The sequence below is a fragment of the Montipora capricornis genome, chromosome 13, assembly GCF_036669925.1.
Source record: "Montipora capricornis isolate CH-2021 chromosome 13, ASM3666992v2, whole genome shotgun sequence".
NCBI lineage: Eukaryota > Metazoa > Cnidaria > Anthozoa > Scleractinia > Acroporidae > Montipora > Montipora capricornis.
The window spans coordinates 38,370,655-38,390,654 of record NC_090895.1 but is presented as its reverse complement, the minus strand read 5'-3'; the positions used below and the strand labels follow the sequence as shown (position 1 = coordinate 38,390,654).

General features: G+C 40.0%; 1 protein-coding gene across 10 annotated transcripts in view; it reads right to left on the bottom strand.

Moving 5' to 3' along the window:
- LOC138029700 (orexin/Hypocretin receptor type 1-like) overlaps positions 1-19,510 on the bottom strand; it is a 28,314-nt gene extending 8,804 nt beyond the window's left edge. For 3 of the 10 annotated variants that reach the window (XR_011127921.1, XM_068877448.1, XM_068877444.1), the window contains exons 1-7: positions 19,447-19,510; positions 18,983-19,083; positions 15,338-15,471; positions 14,023-14,183; positions 10,776-10,913; positions 8,006-8,139; positions 6,689-6,849 (exon numbers count right to left, since the gene is read on the bottom strand). The gene's annotated coding sequence lies outside the window, so the exon portion shown is untranslated. Of the gene's footprint in view, positions 1-353; positions 467-2,728; positions 2,867-2,983; positions 3,134-6,688; positions 6,850-8,005; positions 8,140-10,775; positions 10,914-14,022; positions 14,184-15,337; positions 15,472-18,982; positions 19,084-19,446 lie in introns of those variants that run through there. The other 7 variants (XM_068877447.1, XM_068877445.1, XM_068877446.1 and 4 more) reach the window with 7 other exon arrangements.
- Between the last annotated feature and the right edge of the window lie 490 nt (positions 19,511-20,000).

Sequence of the window (20,000 nt, the reverse complement as noted above, 5' to 3'; positions counted from 1 at the left end):
ATTTGTCTGTAAATTTGGCTCGGTTCGCGGGAAAAAGATTTAAAGACAAACGTATGGAAAATTTAAAAAAAATTAGTTCAGCGTCTTCTAGCCAAGCTACATCCTTCAAACTTGGTGAATACAATCTTCTACCTAGTATTTTAACGTTTTGATTCACAAATTGTGTAAAATTCAATTTTGGAAGAAGTAATTTGTTATCGGATTCCCATACAAACACTGTCATTTCTGACCGCTTTGCCTACCCATCAAGATGGCGTCGAAAACCGTGATAAGGCCTATTCGTAAGCAGCTCGCGTCAGCTCATGATTTAAATGGGTCACCAGAAATAAACAAATACCGCTAATTTCGCTCACCTTTCTTCCACTTCCTATATATATGGAATATAAATAGACATCTCCTATTCTCGAAAACTACGAAAATTCTCACAAACGGTTTGATGGTCACTTAAATCCGTTTGTGTTGGCCTGTAGCTCCACTCACGCGTGCACTCGAATGAGCGGGTGACGCATGCGTAAATGCTGATCTTGTAACCCCCTCATTTTTCCTGATTTTGCAACTTTACTCGTTTATATCTCTGGTTTCGGACGGTGAATTCTTTTCATTTTTTGCATGTTAGCTTAGATTAATTTAAAACGTTTGTCTTTCAAATTTAAAATAATTCTGTAGGTGAAAAAAAAGTTAGAGACACATTTCAAAAAACTGATTTTTCTGAAAAACTGGCCTACAGATTTTGTAGAATTTGAAATATTTTAGAGGTTATCTCCAACATTATCTGGTAACGCTGAATTGGAAGATTTCACCGTCACGGTTCCGTTTCTTCAAAAAAGACAATATATGTTGATTTTAAGGCTCAAAGAAATGTCTAATATCGTTGCCATGGTAACGTTATTTTGGAGCAAAATGTAACGTGAGAAATCTACGATGGGTACTTAGTACCCTGGCCAAATTTCGTCTTGATATGATTACCCTAACTGTATCTAAGGACAGAATATGTTCATTTGTTTGAAAAAGGGAGAAACTATTTCGAGCCTCCTTAACCAAAGTTCCTTTCGATTTACTCAACCCACATATGACGAAGATTCTGGTAATCGAACCCGGGCCGCATTGGTGAGAGACGAGTGCTCTCACCAGAACGCCAGCCCTGCTCCCTGAATTGACGACTGAAGCTATCAAGATACTTCCACAGTAGTAGACAACAACTCATAAAATACTTTGCTCGATTTTATTCGAAAAAAAGGACGGTTTGTCGTGCCTTTACTTAGTCTGAATTGAGTCAACATTAGAAAGAGTGAGCAGCCGTCCTATGTAGAATAGCACTGGAAATCTCGTGTTCATTTTTTCCCAGAACAACAACACAGAAAGTGTTTAATCATTCATGATCCTGAAATGAAAGGTGGAAAGATAATTGCGATTGGATATTAAACAACACGCGTAGTTGCGAGCAAGCCAACTTCAACTAACGGGAATCGAGGGACTCGATTGTGATCTACTAACTGAACTATCAAGCTAGCAGGGAGCTCGCCAATTACGAGCTCAAGGTATATCTTGAAAGAAAGAAATGAAGCTTTATTCATTTTAATACAGTGAAAGGGCGAGACACCAGAGGTTTTCTCTTTCAAGGGTATCCGCCCGGATCTTATTAACTGAGAGCAGAAACTCATAAGGGTTGAAACGTGTAACGGCCCCTTGTGTGCTACAAAACAAGCTTCTGAATATTCGATTTGCTAAGTACCATATTTGGAACAACAAGAGCGAGGGGTTTCCAAATATGGTACTTAGCACTGAAACATTCAACCAATCAGTTCGCACTGAATATTCGCAAGCTGTGAACGCCCGTTACACGTTTCAACTCTTATGGGTTTCTGCTGAGAGTCAATTTTGATGAGGGAGGAAAACCGGAGTAAAATCAACTTATGATCCTTCTTGTCAATAGAATCATGATGGGGTACACTTATTTACACGCTGGCCGTGTAGCAATTTTTTTAAAAAAAGATATCTATCTTTATTACTCCTATGTAATCCATTCGAGCGTGAGTTATATAAACAGAAATGGGTCCCAACACCAAACGTTGACCTGCAAGGACAGACAGCTGCTCGTCGGTATTCGAGATCTTAATAGGGACCTTTAGATCGAAAGACGAGGATGACTACGTGTACGAGTTTTCCGTAATGAGCACGCGCATAAGGTTTGAAGGCCGACATTTTACGAAGTGCTCGTGCGTATGCGCATGCTCAGAACGGAAAAATGGTAGTCGTCCTCGTCCTCCGATCAATCTCGACCCCAGAGCTCTTCTCTTTTGCTCTGAGGAACCCTGATACAAAGTTTCTTCTCATTGGTTTTCGTAAAGAACAATGATAAGCGTCTCTGATTGGTGCATTCATGCTAGCACGAGAGGAGTGAGCAGGCGCTGTAAGGTTCAAATAGCTAATTTTTGGCTATAGGAACGGGCGGATGTTCTCCTACATAGAGTTTCCCAGAGCCTAAGGTCATGCACAGACATAAGATCCGAGGGTCTGGTGACGAGAATGGTCCTCCGATTTAAGGTCCCTATTAAAGTTGGTGCGCAGGTTCGATGCGGTATAATTAATTTTACCACGAATTTTCAATTAAATTACAATCACTTTGATTCAGTTGACCTTGGGTCATATCTGACTTCATGAGAAATACTCAGACCAGGTTTACTTGCCTAAACTTAGATTATCTAAACTGTTTCATTTTATACAATACCTTGATTTGAAATTCCGCTGCGACCCAACTTAGACCTCACTCAAAAATAAAATGGGCTTGGACAGTTTCCACCAGTTAAACGGCTCCACGAAATGTGAAGGTCGTAACAAGAAATCTCCACGCTCTAAGAATGCTGCTCTGTTTGAAGAAAAACCCGAATGTCGACGATATTATCTTTTGAAATCGTTACCGGAACTACAAGCTAAGTTCTCCAACAAAACTCCTACGAAAATAGAATTCTCAAAAGAACTGCACCTGATCCTAAAACTAATTTATTTTTGGTTGGTCCCTTCGATTTTGAAATGGTGTTGTCAATAAATATGGCTTTCGCAGGCACAGGGTCAACGATAAACTCCATCAGAGAGGAAAGCCACCTTAGCTCTTCAAGTATAATTTGTGTCATGAACTTTAAGTGCAATTTGTGTCATAAATTATTCGTCTTCAATGCACTTTCGAAAACGACAAATTTAGATGGTAGGAAACGCTGCCAAAAAAAAATTAAATTCGAGCTAATGATGTTTTCGTTTGCTTTCAAAGATCCTGCGTCATTTAATTAAAGGAAGTGAAAGAAAAAAAGGGTAGGAAGTCCTGTTTAGGAAAACAATTTGAAATTTCCGGCCTTTAGCTAATGGCCGTTTCACAAAAAATTGACTTTACTGCATGAGAAAAATAGCAAAGAACACGCACAGGGAAACACTTGTTGTATATATTAAAAATATGTCCGTTGTCACTTTTCAAGTTTTCACAAGACGCCAGCGCATGCGCTTCTCGTGACGTGACGTGACGTGACGTGACGACAAATTTAGATGGTAGGAAACGCTGCCAAAAAAAGATTCAGTTCGAGCTAATGATGTTTTCGTTTGCTTTCAAAGATCCTGCGTCATTTAATTAAAGGAAGCGAAAGAAAAAAAGGGTTGGAAGTCCTGTTTAGGAAAACAATTTGAAATTTCCGGCCTTTAGCTAATGGCCGTTTCACAAAAAATTGACTTTACTGCATAAGAAAATAGCAAAGAACACACACAGGGAAACACTTGTTGTATATATTAAAAATATGTCCGTTGTCACTTTTCAAGTTTTCACAAGACGCCAGCGCATGCGCTTCTCGTGACGTGACGTGACATGACGTGACGTGACGACAAATTTAGATGGTAGGAAACGCTGCCAAAAAAAGATTAAATTCGAGCTAATGATGTTTTCGTTTGCTTTCAAAGATCCTGCGTCATTTAATTAAAGGAAGTGAAAGAAAAAAAGGGTAGGAAGTCCTGTTTAGGAAAACAATTTGAAATTTCCGGCCTTTAGCTAATGGCCGTTTCACAAAAAATTGACTTTACTGCATAAGAAAATAGCAAAGAACACACACAGGGAAACACTTGTTGTATATATTAAAAATATGTCCGTTGTCACTTTTCAAGTTTTCACAAGACGCCAGCGCATGCGCTTCTCGTGACGTGACGTGACATGACGTGACGTGACGACAAATTTAGATGGTAGGAAACGCTGCCAAAAAAAGATTAAATTCGAGCTAATGATGTTTTCGTTTGCTTTCAAAGATCCTGCGTCATTTAATTAAAGGAAGTGAAAGAAAAAAAGGGTAGGAAGTCCTGCTTAGGAAAACAATTTGAAATTTCCGGCCTTTAGCTAATGGCCGTTTCACAAAAAATTGACTTTACTGCATGAGAAAAATAGCAAAGAACACACACAGGAAAACACTTGTTGTATATATTAAAAAAAATGTCCGTTGTCTAATCGGAGGTCTCCTTTAAAGGCAAACTGTCACGAGAAGCGCATGCGCTGGCGTCTTGTGAAAACTTGAAAAGTGTTAGGTTAACTTTTTTCAAGTTGAATCGACAAATTCAAAATGGTGTCCACTGTGGAGGGCCATGGTGGACAAAGGAGAAACTCCGGCGAATATACGTGACTCACGCGTGAATCCATGATGGCGGCTAGAATTTTCCGTGGGCTCGAGAGCAAACAAACTCGAGCATGCGCAGCTCATGACAGTGCCCCTTTAAGGACCTCTTCAGCTAGCTAGTTAGGACTAGGGTTAGCCAAATTGAGGGTTTTGGGTTACCTCCAGGGTGTTCCGGAGTGTTCCGGAGTTCCGGTGTTCCGGGGTGTTCCGGTGTTCCGGTGTTCCGGTGTTCCCGTGTTCCTGGTTTTAGTACACGCCGTATTAGAGACCTCCTAACGACCTGAATTGAGCAGTTTGCACACAGATATGGTAGTGCTAAATAGATCTATTTCCTTAAATTACTCCTGTCACCAAAACTGAGTTTCAAAGGCAAGCAGCGAGAAGATGAACTAGGGACTACTGCAAAATGTTTCCAATGATTTATGCGATTTTGATTCCAGAACTGAAGTGAAAATAAGTTTCTTCTCCTTGTGTGTTTTTTGGCAAAATCCGAAGATTCCATTAGTGTCATTATTCCCCTATAAATTCTTATGTATCTATCTCAGAGATCGGTGATCGCGGCAGTTCGGTCATGATCAGTATTTGTCTCGGATGAGTATTGTGTGAATTGAATTTTTTTAAAGTAAACCTTGCGTCAGGCTGAGTGGAGTCCAAAAGGTGTACTTTCAGACTTTTTAAATTAACAAAAAATACATACGCTGCCATCGAACTGTCACGAGTGTCTTAATTGGTGTTTGGTCAAAATTCTATAAACTTTCAACTTCCGTCGACATATTGTTCATACCAATAATATGTATTGTAAACTTAATCTCCTTCAAAGAGAAAAGCCGAAATTTAAACACACGCGCACGCATCGGTCCCACGTTTTTAAAATTGAATCATCGGTACCTTGCAATTACCGTAATGTAAAGATGAGTAGTGAATTGTAAGCGCGGTGTGTAGTGCTCACAAGACCCATGCACGTCGTTTCTTGTGAAGCTCGTTCTAGTAGGCTGAAATAAAGACTAAAGAGCCACCTCTAAACAAAACTTAGCAAGTCGTTCGCGCTTATTCCACATCGGTCACGTCGTACGACGCTGGCGAAGAATCTTAAAACTGAACATGATTCCGAAGCCCTGGGTAATAAAAATAAGGATTTTTTTCTCAATGCGCGAGCGGGCGGAATTCTGCGAATCCTACAATCTGATCGGCTCTGGGAGCGGTAAGAATTTTTATATCTTGCCTGCCAACCCGAACGGAATCCTAGCCCTGGTTGCGTGAGCGTGTGTGTAATAACCTTAAATTTCCAGTTTTTGATGCCAAACCATACAGAAGTACATGTAACTGTTTCAAAATAGATTTTTATTAGACAAGAGGCGTGGAAATAAGATTCCAATAAATATATTTCTCTTTGAAACGTTCAGTTTGTAGGTCGCTTACTGCATTCGCTATCAAGCGCGGTGCGAGTCAACAATTAAAAAAGTGATTTCAGAGAGGAAGAGAGAGAGAGGAAAAAATTATTAACAAGTTATAAAGCGAAAAACTGTGATCGAGGTCTTGAAGTGCTTTTTCAACCCCTGAACTGGCAAATAACATATATGTATGAGCTTACTCCCCAGGGGCTCGACATGATGCCTTTTGTTCAGGACAGTGAATTTTAATATATCGAAATTGGGCTATTGGTAAGAGAGGTTTCAGAGTAAAAATATCAAAGGAAATGTTAAAATCTCTCTGCTCACTTTGTCGTTTTGTCAAAACCTCAAATTAAGTAATGTAGCAGCAGCTCTTGTAATCTGCTATTGTTTTGTATTGTAAAGAACTTCTATTGATTTTAAGTTAAAGTCAATGTATCAATTAGTTGGCTAGGGTAGCGAGCCAATCACATACGTTACGAGAGTTGCTACATGACTCCTCGAATATGGTGATTTCATGTCGTTGCATGCAGAGTAGCTCAAAACATGCGCTAAAGTACGTGTAGTACGACTTTATCCCGAGGAGTCAATTGGAGATCTGCGATACCAACTATAGTGGGATATACGGGCCCCTTCAAGTTATGAGCTTGTACTTACCATAGCATACAGGTAGTACTGAGGCCAGCATAATAGGAACTTTAAAATTTGACTCGGACGGCGACGTTGACCGCGAAATATCACCAAAAAATATAACTTTGCACTGTCGTCTTTCGCGATTATTCCGTCTCGTTCACGTCGTACGATGTGGGCGAAGTATCCTAAAAATAAATCGATATGAGCGGTGTCAGAGTGAAAATAGAGAAGGAAAGATTCTCTGTTTGCACGCTCACTTTTGCGTCAAAACCTCAAATTTGGTGATTTCACATCGATGTCATGCAGAGTATATAGGGTAATAATACGTGCTGAAATGCTTGCCACATTGTTTTCCATTTTGACCAATGATATTGCATGTCATGTGGCGTCCCCGTCGCCGTCGCCATTTCTGAAACTTCGGAGTAGTCTTCTGAAATATACAGTGCTCTTACGAGAAACTAGAACCTAATTAAATCGACTTTTTAATCCAGTGTTCTTCGCAAGCTTTTTATCACAACAATTGCCCATGTTGTATAAACGTATAACCTGTTTATGAGCAAATCAGTTAAATCTAAGTGCAGCCAACGGAGGAAATGTCACAAGATACTGGCCGCCCTGGCATGAATACCTAATGTCTTATGAGCTAAAACCATTGCACGTTTAAGTGTAAGTTTAAATGACCACGCCTACGGAACTTTTAGGTCAATAACAACAGGAAACAGTACTGTAAAAAACTGTAAATAGTAATGTTTCTCTTTTTTAAGAGTGAACTTCGCCACAAGTATGTCGAAGGAAAGGTTGTTGTGTTTGGAATCGGAATTGCTTGGATCATTAAAATTGTACTCGTAATTAGTTGCCTCAAATTTCCTTTCTCAAATTAATGTTAAACAAAGCCAATATTGGACAGGTATTGCGACACTGCGGTCTCAAAAAAAATTCGAGGAGCCTTATAAACAGAGTCGCCATGATGCAAGAGTTGCGTTTAAGAGAATCATCTTCAATTACATTGAAAGAGTCACCCTTTTTGGGTCAAGGGAACTTTTGCTACATCCCCATGATTCAAATCGTTGCTATTAAGTTGGATCCGACAATCATAGTTAATATATAATATTTGTCTGTTTACAGATATCTGCCCCGGCGGTCTGTTTGAAAGCGAAAACACCAGACGTCTGGCTACTAGCGGTCAAGTACTTTCAATTCCAAGGGGTTTCTTAGAAATGACATCTAAAATTCGGTTTTATTTTATCATGTTTTATCAAACAAGTTGATACACTTAAGGTAACTAACTGTAATCAAATTCCCTCCTTTCTTTCTCTTATTTGCACTTTCGGTGGTATGTACCTTTTGCAACTTACAGTGACTTGCAGCTCCAGTCAAAGGTGTCTTTTTCAACTGCTGCAATCACTGCGGCGGAACATGTTGATACTACAGCTGCATTCTCGTGGGGGGAGGTCTCCACGCAAGCCACCTTGTTGCTGATTCAAAAGATTTAGTATGCATAACGAAATTAAAGGGGCAATGTCATGTTAAATTTACTATTTGTAGGTCAAAACAGGGTAAAAATCTAAATTATACTCTAGCTACGTGACAAGTCACTAAGATGATACGGAATATAATATAGCACAAAGAGCTATTCGTATTTAACTTTTGGTGACTTTCAGAGGACAACTTCTCCAAACTTGAAAAAAAAAACCATGAAGAGAGAGTTGATTCTCCAACGTGTCCCTTCTATCCTTCAGAGATCCATACTATTTTGCAATTGTTTATTGAATGCAATCAAGCTAATTCCTTCTGGGTAGAATTTCAAAAATGGTATACTAACCTCACTAGGAAAAAACTTCACCTTTCGAATCTGGGTGTTTAGTAGGGTACACTTCACCCTTCTTGACACCGTTTGGCCCTCAACCACTTCATCATTATAGGGAAATATCAGTTATCTAAACATTAACGTCAGCACTAAAACTAAGTTTCAGTCAGTTTGCGAATTTATGTCTTTAGCTCGTGATAAATTATCATTAGAAAAATATATTGCGACTAAATCAGGTGACGTAAAAAACTTTTTGAGATACATTTGAGTGCAAAATTCAGCAATATTACACGACGTTTCGAAGTCAACTTGACTTCATCATCAAGTGATAAATGTAATGGTCGTTTCAAGTGGTTGTTTATAATTATAGTGCGCGCGATTAAGTGTTCTCAACAAATACTTTCGGGCGAATTGAGTCTGATTGTTTGTTCAACTTTGGCTTCGCCTCACGGATGAAAACCATTTCGCCGAATAGATAGTCAAGCTTTCCCTGACATTTCTTTAAAACGGAGAACAGTTTCAAAAGCTCGGGGTTTGAAATTCCTTGGCAACCTTTCACAAATGCACCAACGTGGGAGGCTCTGTATTCTTCAATTCGCTGATGGAGATGAAGACTGAGTGGTGTAGCTGATATAATCTGTATCACACTGAAACTGTTCTCCGTTTTAAAGAAATGTCAGGGAAAGTTTTACTGTCTAATCCGCGAAATGCTTTTCATCCGTGAGAGGAAGCCAAAGTCGATCAGACTCAATTCGCGCGAAAGTATTTGTTTAGAACACTTAATCGCGCGCACTATAATTATAAACAACCACTTGAAACGTGCCTTTACTAGTCTGAATTGAGTCAACATTAGTAAGAGTGAGCAGCCGTCCTATGTAGAATAGCACTGGAAATCTCGTGTTAATTTTTTCCCAGAACAACAACACAGAAAGTGTTTAATCATTCATGATCCTGAAATGAAAGGTGGAAAGATAATTGCGATTGGATATTAAACAACACGCGTAGTTGCGAGCAAGCCAACTTCAACTAACGGGTATCGAGGGACTCGATTGTGATCTACTAACTGAACTATCAAGCTAGCAGGGAGCTCGCCAATTACGAGTTCAAGGTATATCTTGAAAGAAAGAAATGAAGCTTTATTCATTTTAATACAGTGAAAGGGCGAGACACCAGAGGTTTTCTCTTTCAAGGGTATCCGCCCGGATCTTATTAACTGAGAGCAGAAACTCATAAGGGTTGAAACGTGTAACGGCCCCTTGTGTGCTACGAAACAAGCTTCTGAATATTCGATTTGCTAAGTACCATATTTGGAACAACAAGAGCGAGGGGTTTCCAAATATGGTACTTAGCACTGAAACATTCAACCAATCAGTTCGCACTGAATATTCGCAAGCTGTGAACGCCCGTTACACGTTTCAACTCTTATGGGTTTCTGCTGAGAGTCAATTTTGAAGAGGGAGGAAAACCGGAGTAAAATCAACTTATGATCCTTCTTGTCAATAGAATCATGATGGGGTACACTTATTTACACGCTGGCCGTGTAGCAATTTTTTTAAAAAAAGATATCTATCTTTATTACTCCTATGTAATCCATTCGAGCGTGAGTTATATAAACAGAAATGGGTCCCAACACCAAACGTTGACCTGCAAGGACAGACAGCTGCTCGTCGGTATTCGAGATCTTAATAGGGACCTTTAGATCGAAAGACGAGGATGACTACGTGTACGAGTTTTCCGTAATGAGCACGCGCATAAGGTTTGAAGGCCGACATTTTACGAAGTGCTCGTGCGCATGCGCGTGCGCATGCTCAGAACGGAAAAATGGTAGTCGTCCTCGTCCTCCGATCAATCTCGACCCCAGAGCTCTTCTCTTTTGCTCTGAGGAACCCTGATACAAAGTTTCTTCTCATTGGTTTTCGTAAAGAACAATGATAAGCGTCTCTGATTGGTGCATTCATGCTAGCACGAGAGGAGTGAGCAGGCGCTGTAAGGTTCAAATAGCTAATTTTTGGCTATAGGAACGGGCGGATGTTCTTCTACATAGAGTTTCCCAGAGCCTAAGGTCATGCACAGACATAAGATCCGAGGGTCTGGTGACGAGAATGGTCCTCCGATTTAAGGTCCCTATTAAAGTTGGTGCGCAGGTTCGATGCGGTATAATTAATTTTACCAAGAATTTTCAATTAAATTACAATCACTTTGATTCAGTTGACCTTGGGTCATATCTGACTTCATGAGAAATACTCAGACCAGGTTTACTTGCCTAAACTTAGATTATCTAAACTGTTTCATTTTATACAATACCTTGATTTGAAATTCCGCTGCGACCCAACTTAGACCTCACTCAAAAATAAAATGGGCTTGGACAGTTTCCACCAGTTAAACGGCTCCACGAAATGTGAAGGTCGTAACAAGAAATCTCCACGCTCTAAGAATGCTGCTCTGTTTGAAGAAAAACCCGAATGTCGACGATATTATCTCTTGAAATCGTTACCGGAACTACAAGCTAGGTTCTCCAACAAAACTCCTACGAAAATAGAATTCTCAAAAGAACTGCATCTGATCCTAAAACTAATTTATTTTTGGTTGGTCCCTTCGATTTTGAAATGGTGTTGTCAATAAATATGGCTTTCGCAGGCACAGGGTCAACGATAAACTCCATCAGAGAGGAAAGCCACCTTAGCTCTTCAAGTATAATTTGTGTCATGAACTTTAAGTACAATTTGTATCATAAATTATTCGTCTTCAATGCACTTTCGAAAACGACAAATTTAGATGGTAGGAAACGCTGCCAAAAAAAGATTAAATTCGAGCTAATGATGTTTTCGTTTGCTTTCAAAGATCCTGCGTCATTTAATTAAAGGAAGTGAAAGAAAAAAAGGGTAGGAAGTCCTGTTTAGGAAAACAATTTGAAATTTCCGGCCTTTAGCTAATGGCCGTTTCACAAAAAAATGACTTTACTGCATGAGAAAAATAGCAAAGAACACACACAGGGAAACACTTGTTGTATATATTAAAAATATGTCCGTTGTCACTTTTCAAGTTTTCACAAGACGCCAGCGCATGCGCTTCTCGTGACGTGACGTGACGTGACGTGACGACAAATTTAGATGGTAGGAAACGCTGCCAAAAAAAGATTCAGTTCGAGCTAATGATGTTTTCGTTTGCTTTCAAAGATCCTGCGTCATTTAATTAAAGGAAGTGAAAGAAAAAAAGGGTAGGAAGTCCTGTTTAGGAAAACAATTTGAAATTTTCGGCCTTTAGCTAATGGCCGTTTCACAAAAAATTGACTTTACTGCATGAGAAAAATAGCAAAGAACACACACAGGGAAACACTTGTTGTATATATTAAAAATATGTCCGTTGTCTAATCGGAGGTCTCCTTTAAAGGCAAACTGTCACGAGAAGCGCATGCGCTGGCGTCTTGTGAAAACTTGAAAAGTGTTAGGTTAACTTTTTTCAAGTTGAATCGACAAATTCAAAATAGTGTCCACTGTGGAGGGCCATGGTGGACAAAGGAGAAACTCCGGGGAATATGCGTGACTCACGCGTGAATCCATGATGGCGGCTAGAATTTTCCGTGGGCTCGAGAGCAAACAAACTCGAGCATGCGCAGTTCATGACAGTGCCCCTTTAAGGACCTCTTCAGCTAGCTAGCTAGCTAGGCCTAAGGTTAGCCAAATTGAGGGTTTTGGGTTACTTCTAGGGTGTTCCGGAGTGTTCCGGAGTTCCGGTGTTCCGGGGTGTTCCGGTGTTCCGGTGTTCCTGGTTTTAGTACACGCCGTATTAGAGACCTCCTAACGACCTGAATTGAGCAGTTTGCACACAGATATGGTAGTGCTAAATAGATCTATTTCCTTAAATTACTCCTGTCACCAAAACTGAGTTTCAAAGGCAAGCAGCGAGAAGATGAACTAGGGACTACTGCAAAATGTTTCCAATGATCTATGCGATTTTGATTCCAGAACTGAAGTGAAAATAAGTTTCTTCTCCTTGTGCGTTTTTTGGCAAAATCCGAAGATGCCATTAGTGTCATTATTCCCCTATAAATTATTATGTATCTATCTCAGAGATCGGTGATCGCGGCAGTTCGGTCATGATCAGTATTTGTCTCGGATGAGTATTGTGTGAAATGAATTTTTTTAAAGTAAACCTTGCGTCAGGCTGAGTGGAGTCCAAAAGGTGTACTTTCAGACTTTTTAAATTAACAAAAAATACATCCGTTGCCATCGAACTGTCACGAGTGTCTTAATTGGTGTTTGGTCAAAATTCTATAAACTTTCAACTTCCGTCGACATATTGTTCATACCAATAATATGTATTGTAAACTTAATCTCCTTCAAAGAGAAAAGCCGAAATTTAAACACACGCGCACGCGCACGCGTCGGTCCCATTACTGTAATGTAAAGATGAGTAGTGAATTGTAAGCGCGGTGTGTAGTGCTCACAAGACCCATGCACGTCGTTTCTTGTGAAGCTCCTTCTAGTAGGCTGAAACAAAGACTAAAGAGTCACCTCTAAACATAACTTAGCAAGTCGTTCGCGATTATTCCACGTCGGTCACGTCGTACGATGCTGGCGAAGAATCTTAAAACTGAACATGATTCCGAAGCCCTGGGTAATAAAAATAAGGATTTTTTTCTCAATGCGCGAGCGGGCGGAATTCTGCGAATCCTGCAATCTGATCGGCTCTGGGAGCGGGAAGAATTTTTATATCTTGCCTGCCAACCCGAGCGGAATCCTAGCCCTGGTTGCGTGAACGTGTGTAATAACCTTAAATTCCCAGTTTTTGATGCCAAACCATACAGAAGTACATGTAACTGTTTCAAAATAGATTTTTATTAGACAAGAGGCGTGGAAATAAGATTCCAATAAAAATATTTCTCTTTGAAACGTTCAGTTTGTAGGTCGCTTACTGCATTCGCTATCAAGCGCGGTGCGAGTCAACAATTAAAAAAATGATTTCAGAGAGGAAGAGAGAGAGAGGAAAAAATTATTAACAAGTTATAAAGCGAAAAACTGTGACCGAGGTCTTGAAGTGCTTTTTCAACCCCTGAACTGGCAAATAACATATATGTATGAGCTTACTCCCCAGGGGCTCGACATGATGCCTTTTGTTCAGGACAGTGAATTTTAATATATCGAAATTGGGCTATTGGTAAGAGAGGTTTCAGAGTAAAAGTATCAAAGGAAATGTTAAAATCTCTCTTCTCACCTTGTCGTTTTGTCAAAACCTCAAATTAAGTAATGTAGCAGCAGCTCTTGTAATCTGCTATTGTTTTGTATTGTATAAAGAACTTCTATTGATTTTAAGTTAATGTTTCAATTAGTTGGTCTTTTTTGGCTAGGGTAGCGAGCCAATCACATACGTTACGAGAGTTGCTACATGACTCCTCGAATATGGTGATTTCATGTCGTTGCATGCAGAGTATCTCAAAAACATGCGCTAAAGTACGTGTAGTACGACTTTATCCCGAGGAGTCAATTGGAGATCTGCGATACCAACTATAGTGGGATATACGGGCCCCTTCAAGTTACGAGCTTGTACTTACCATAGCATACAGGTAGTACTGAGGCCAGCATAATAGGAACTTTAAAATCTGACTCGGACGGCGACGTTAACCGCGAAATATCACCAAAAAATATAACTTTGCACTGTCGTCTTTCGCGATTATTCCGTCTCGTTCACGTCGTACGATGTGGGCGAAGTATCCTAAAAATAAATCGATATGAGCGGGGTCAGAGTGAAAATAGAAAAGGAAAGATTCTCTGTTGCACGCTCACTTTTGCGTCAAAACCTCAAATTTGGTGATTTCACATCGATGTCATGCAGAGTATATACGGCAATAATACGTGCTGAAATGCTTGCCACATTGTTTTTCATTTTAACCAATGATATTGCATGTCATGTGGCGTCGCCGTCGCCGTTTCTGAAACTTCGGAGTAGTCTGTTGAAATATTCAGTGCTCTTACGAGAAACTAGAACCTAATTAAATCGACTTTTTAATCCAGTGTTCTTCGCAAGCTTTTTATCACAACAATTGCCCATGTTGTATAAACGTATAACCTGTTTATGAGCAAATCAGTTAAATCTAAGTGCAGCCAACGGAGGAAATGTCACAAGATACTGGCCGCCCTGGCATGAATACCTAATGTCTTATGAGCTAAAACCATTGCACGTTTAAGTGTAAGTTTAAATGACCACGCCTACGGAACTTTTAGGTCAATAACAACAGGAAACAGAACTGTAAAAAACTGTAAATAGTAATGTTTCTTTTTTTTAAGAGTGAACTTCGCCACAAGTATATCGAAGGAAAGGTTGTGGTGTTTGGAATCGGAATTTGCTTGGATCATTGAAATTGTACTCGTAATTAGTTGCCTCAAATTTCCTTTCTCAAATAAATGTTAGACAAAGCCAATATTGGACAGGTATTGCGACACTGCGGTCTCAAAAAAAATTCGAGGAGCCTTATAAACAAAGTCGCCATGATGCAAGAGTTGCGTTTAAGAGAATCATCTTTAATTACATTGAAAGAGTCACCCTTTTTGGGTCAAGGGAACTTTTGCTACATCCCCATGATTCAAATCGTTGCTATTAAGTTGGATCCGACAATCATAGTTAATATATAATATTTGTCTGTTTACAGATATCTGCCCCGGCGGTCTGTTTGAAAGCGAAAACACAAGACGTCTGGCTACTAGCGGTCAAGTACTTTCAATTCCAATTAAGGAGTTTCTTAGAAATGACATCTAAAATTCGGTTTTATTTTATCATGTTTTATCAAACAAGTTGATACACTTAAGGTAACTAACTGTAATCAAATTCCCTCCTTTCTTTCTCTTATTTGCACTTTCGGTGGTATGTACCTTTTGCAACTTACAGTGACTTGCAGCTCCAGTCAAAGGTGTCTTTTTCAACTGCTGCAATCACTGCGGCGGAACATGTTGATACTACAGCTGCATTCTCGTGGGGGGAGGTCTCCACGCAAGCCACCTTGTTGCTGATTCAAAAGATTTAGTATGCATAACGAAATTAAAGGGGAAATGTCATGTTAAATTTACTATTTGTAGGTCAAAACAGGGTAAAAATCTAAATTATACTCTAGCTACGTGACAAGTCACTAAGATGATACGGAATATAATATAGCACAAAGAGCTATTCGTATTTAACTTTTGGTGACTTTCAGAGGACAACTTCTCCAAACTTGAAAAAAAAAACCATGAAGAGAGAGTTGATTCTCCAACTTGTCCCTTCTATCCTTCAGAGATCCATACTATTTTGCAATTGTTTATTGAATGCAATCAAGCTAATTCTTTCTGGGTAGAATTTCAAAAGTGGTATAGTAACCTCACTAGGAAAAAAATTCAGCTTTCGAATCTGGGTGTTTAGTAGGGTACACTTCATCCTTCTCGACACCGTTTGGCCCTCAACCACTTCATCATTATAGGGAAATATCAGTTATCTAAACATTAATGTCAGCACTAAAACTAAGTTTCAGTCAGTTTGCGAATTTATGTCTTTAGCTCATGATAAATTATCATTAGAAAAATACATTGCGTCTAAATCAGGTGACGTAAAAAACTTTTTGAAATACATTTGAGTACAAAATTCAGCAATATTACACGACGTTTCGAAGTCAACTTGACTTCATCATCAAGTGATAAATGTAATGGTCGTTTCAAGTGGTTGTTTATAATTATAGTGCGCGCGATTAAGTGTTCTCAACAAATACTTTCGGGCGAATTGAGTCTGATTGCTTGTTCAACTTTGGCTTCCCCTCACGGATGAAAAGCATTTCGCCGAATAGATAGTCAAGCTTTCCCTGACATTTCTTTAAAACGGAGAACAGTTTCAAAAGCTCGGGGTTGGAAATTCCTTGGCAACCTTTCACAAGTGCACCAACGGGGGAGGCTCTGTATTCTTCAATTTGCTGATGGAGATGAAGACTGAGTGGTGTAGCTGATATAATCTGTATCACACAGAAACTGTTCTCGGTTTTAAAAAAATGTCAGGGAAAGTTTGACTGTCTAATCCGCGAAATGCTTTTCATCCGTGAGAGGAAGCCAGAGTCGATCAGACTCAATTCGCGCGAAAGTATTTGTTTAGAACACCTAATCGCGCGCACTAATTCGTTGGCTGACGTTATAAATAACCACTTAATTTAAGTTTGAAACGACCATTACATTTATCACTTGACATTGAGGTCAAGATACTTCGAAACGTCGTGCCATATCGCTGACTTTTGTACTCAAATGTAGATCAGGTGAACAAGATAAATTCTTAAAAAAATGGATTTTATTTCATACAAAGCTTCTAGTTCTTCAAAATCAAAAAAGTATACTACGTTCCTTATTACTCATGCATGACAATGAAGGAGCTGCTTGTTGCAGTGTCGATATATACGGAGTGTCAATTAGTGTTAGTATCGTTCCGCAAGTATTGTATTGTAAGTATTGTAAGTAGTGTTAGTATTGTAAATAGTGTGAGCACCGAATTGTTAGTAGTATTAAGGCCTGGCCAAACGCTCGCAACATTTCAACGCAACATCTTGCAACATTGTGTGAAACAAGAAGAAAACTGTGTTGCGCAAAGTTTGGAGATAAATAAACTAGTCAAAATTGTTCGTTATTGCGCGAAAAATATGTAAAATGGCCTAACGTTTCGAGGCTGCTGCCTCTTGATCAGTGGATAAAAAGCAACTGTAAATTGTGCGCGTGACATAATGAAAATTTGAATTGAAGTTATTTGCGCGCGCTGACTGGAAAGAACGCGCGTGTAAACAATCAAAACAAGCATAATTTCGAAGCCACTAGTGCGTGTAGATTTTGGGAGTCTATAGGAAGGCAAAGTCGGTATTAAGTCCTCCCGGGTGTAACGTTTTGTGTTTGAAAATCATCCTGGCTTGGAAACGGCGCCTGTCTTGGGTATCTCGGAAGCCAGAGCGGATTACGGATACCAGCATATCAGTCGAGGCATGTCCTGGTGATGCAAGATGTCGACCAACGGGAAGATCGATGTTGGTTTGTGTTGAACGTAACTGTTCTCTGAATCGATCTCCCAGGCGTCTTCCTGTCTCTCCGATGTACACCTTGTTGCAGGTACGACATTTGATGAGATATACCACGTTGTAGCTTGTACAGGTGTACTTGGAATTGATGGTGATGTGTCCCCCAGGAGTGTTGATCGTAGGTGAAGCATTGGTGTGGGCGCAAGTATTGCACCGCGACCGACCACATGGAAACGTACCGCGATCTTCGACAGAAGCAGTTGTGTTGTTTAGATGACTTCTCACCAAGGAGTCACGCAGGTTCTTATCGCGACGATACGCACACAAAACTCGTACTGGTTCGTAAATGTCTCTAGTGTCTGGGTCATCTCGCAGCAAATGGAAGTTTCTGGTCATGATGTTTTTGACCAGTGCGTTTGAGGGATTATCGATGGTACGTCAACACCAGAGGGCTGGTAGGTTGAGCATCGGGTACATCTGAACTCTCTGAAATAATGACGTCACGAGGGATACTCGTTCTTGTGCTCGCTGAACCACATTTGATGGATAACCACGGTTTCGGAAAAAGCTCGCCATTTCTTTGCTTTTGTTTTCAAAGTCATTCTCCTCACTGCAGATGCGTCGTAAACGGAGAATCTGACTGTAAACGGGCAGGTTGAGAAGATGTGTAATTCAGGTAAGAATGAGTGTCAGTTTCCTTGTAGTGTATCATCTGATCGTCTCCTCACCAGCATACACTACAAGGAGGTATACATCGGAGAGACAGGAAGACGCCTGGGAGATCGATTCAGAGAACACTTACGTTCAACACAAACCTACATCGATCTTCCCGTTGGTCGACATTTTGCATCACCAGGTCATGCCTCGACTGATATGCTGGTATCCGTAATCCGCTCTGGCTTCCGAGATACCCAGGACAGGGGCCGTTTCGAAGCCAGGATGATTTTCAAACACAAAACGTTACATTCGGGAGGACTTAATACCGACTTTGTCTTCCTATAAACTTCCAAAATCTACACACGCTAGTGACATCGAAATTATGCTTGTTTTGAATGTTTACACGCGCGCTCTTTCCAGTCAGCGCGCGCAAATAACTTCAATTTCAAATTTTCATTATGTCACGCGCACAATTTACAGTTGCTTTTTATCCACTGATCAAGAGGCAGCAGCCTCGAAACGTATGGCAATTTACATATTTTTCGCGCAATAACGAACAATTTTAACTAGTTTATTTATCTTGCAACATTGTTGGGCACATCATGTTGCATACGTTTGGCCCACCCTGTTGCGATATGTTGCGATTTGTTGCAACATGTTGGATCAAATTTGAAAACGGTCAAATTTTTCGTGCAACATTTTGGATTTTGCATGATGTTGTACTCTTTTGGCCACGTTCACACAACATTGTGTGATTAACTGGGATTAACTGCTTTTAAAGCAGACACAATTACGAGATAAAAACCGCAAATCGTAGCAGTGTTAAACAAAAAATAGTTAGATTTACCTGAAGTCCTCTCGCAAAATTGTGTCATGAGAAATCATGGAGCAGGAAATCGTCATTAAGGAATCTCAAAACTCTTGCACCAAGTTTGCAGTCATCAACACCTAATTAATACAAGTAGATTAGAGAATATTAAAACATGATTTCAACTCAAGAATCTCTGACAATAAATTATTGTTGTTGGGGGAATACTGCTATAATTGAATGCGAATACTGTATGTGAACAGCTTAACCAGTCACAATTCAGTGTTCTGAGGAGGGGAAGGAAACATAATGTTCTCAAGATTATATTATTAGAACTACATTGTACTGCAGGATGAAACCCTCAAAGTCCTCAACAGATGATAACCAAAGGGAGAAAATGATCTATATGTGTAAAATAACTATCAGTCAACACAAGTTAGAAGGTCCGGATGAATCATGAAATCAATGCACAAGAAAGTGACAACAAGATGCAGTGAGTTCACCTGAACACTGAGATCTCTGGCAATTTACTGTGTTGCCACTTGGAGTCATCATTCTAGAAAAAAAAAAAGACATCAAAAATTAAGGGTAACATTAATTTGCGCCACTACGTTATTTACGTTGTACTCAGCGGTTGTTAGCGGCTGCGCAGGCTCGTCTGAACGTCCGATCCTCGTGCTACAGTTTTGCTTCTTGTTGTCGTTTATTAAACCTTCCAGTTAACGCAGTGTTTCCTCTTTATTGGCGTGGTGGCAGCGCTTAACTCACGCCTCTAATTCCCTAACACAAGTGTGGACTTTGGATCCTGCGACATCTACTCCTCCACAAGGTCAAAACGCCGTTATTTCTGGTGAGCGATTTATGAACTTTCCAGCATGGCCGCTTCGCCTCGTGCACCCAAACAGTGGCAGTTAACAAAGATCGAGACGATTACTTCGTACGAAAGTTGGCGGCAGAACTTGATCTATGTCCTTTCACTCGACAAGAACTTTGTTCGCTTCCTTGATGCAACCTGGCAGAAACAAACCGCCGCCAATCCAGTTAGGGGCCTTACCGA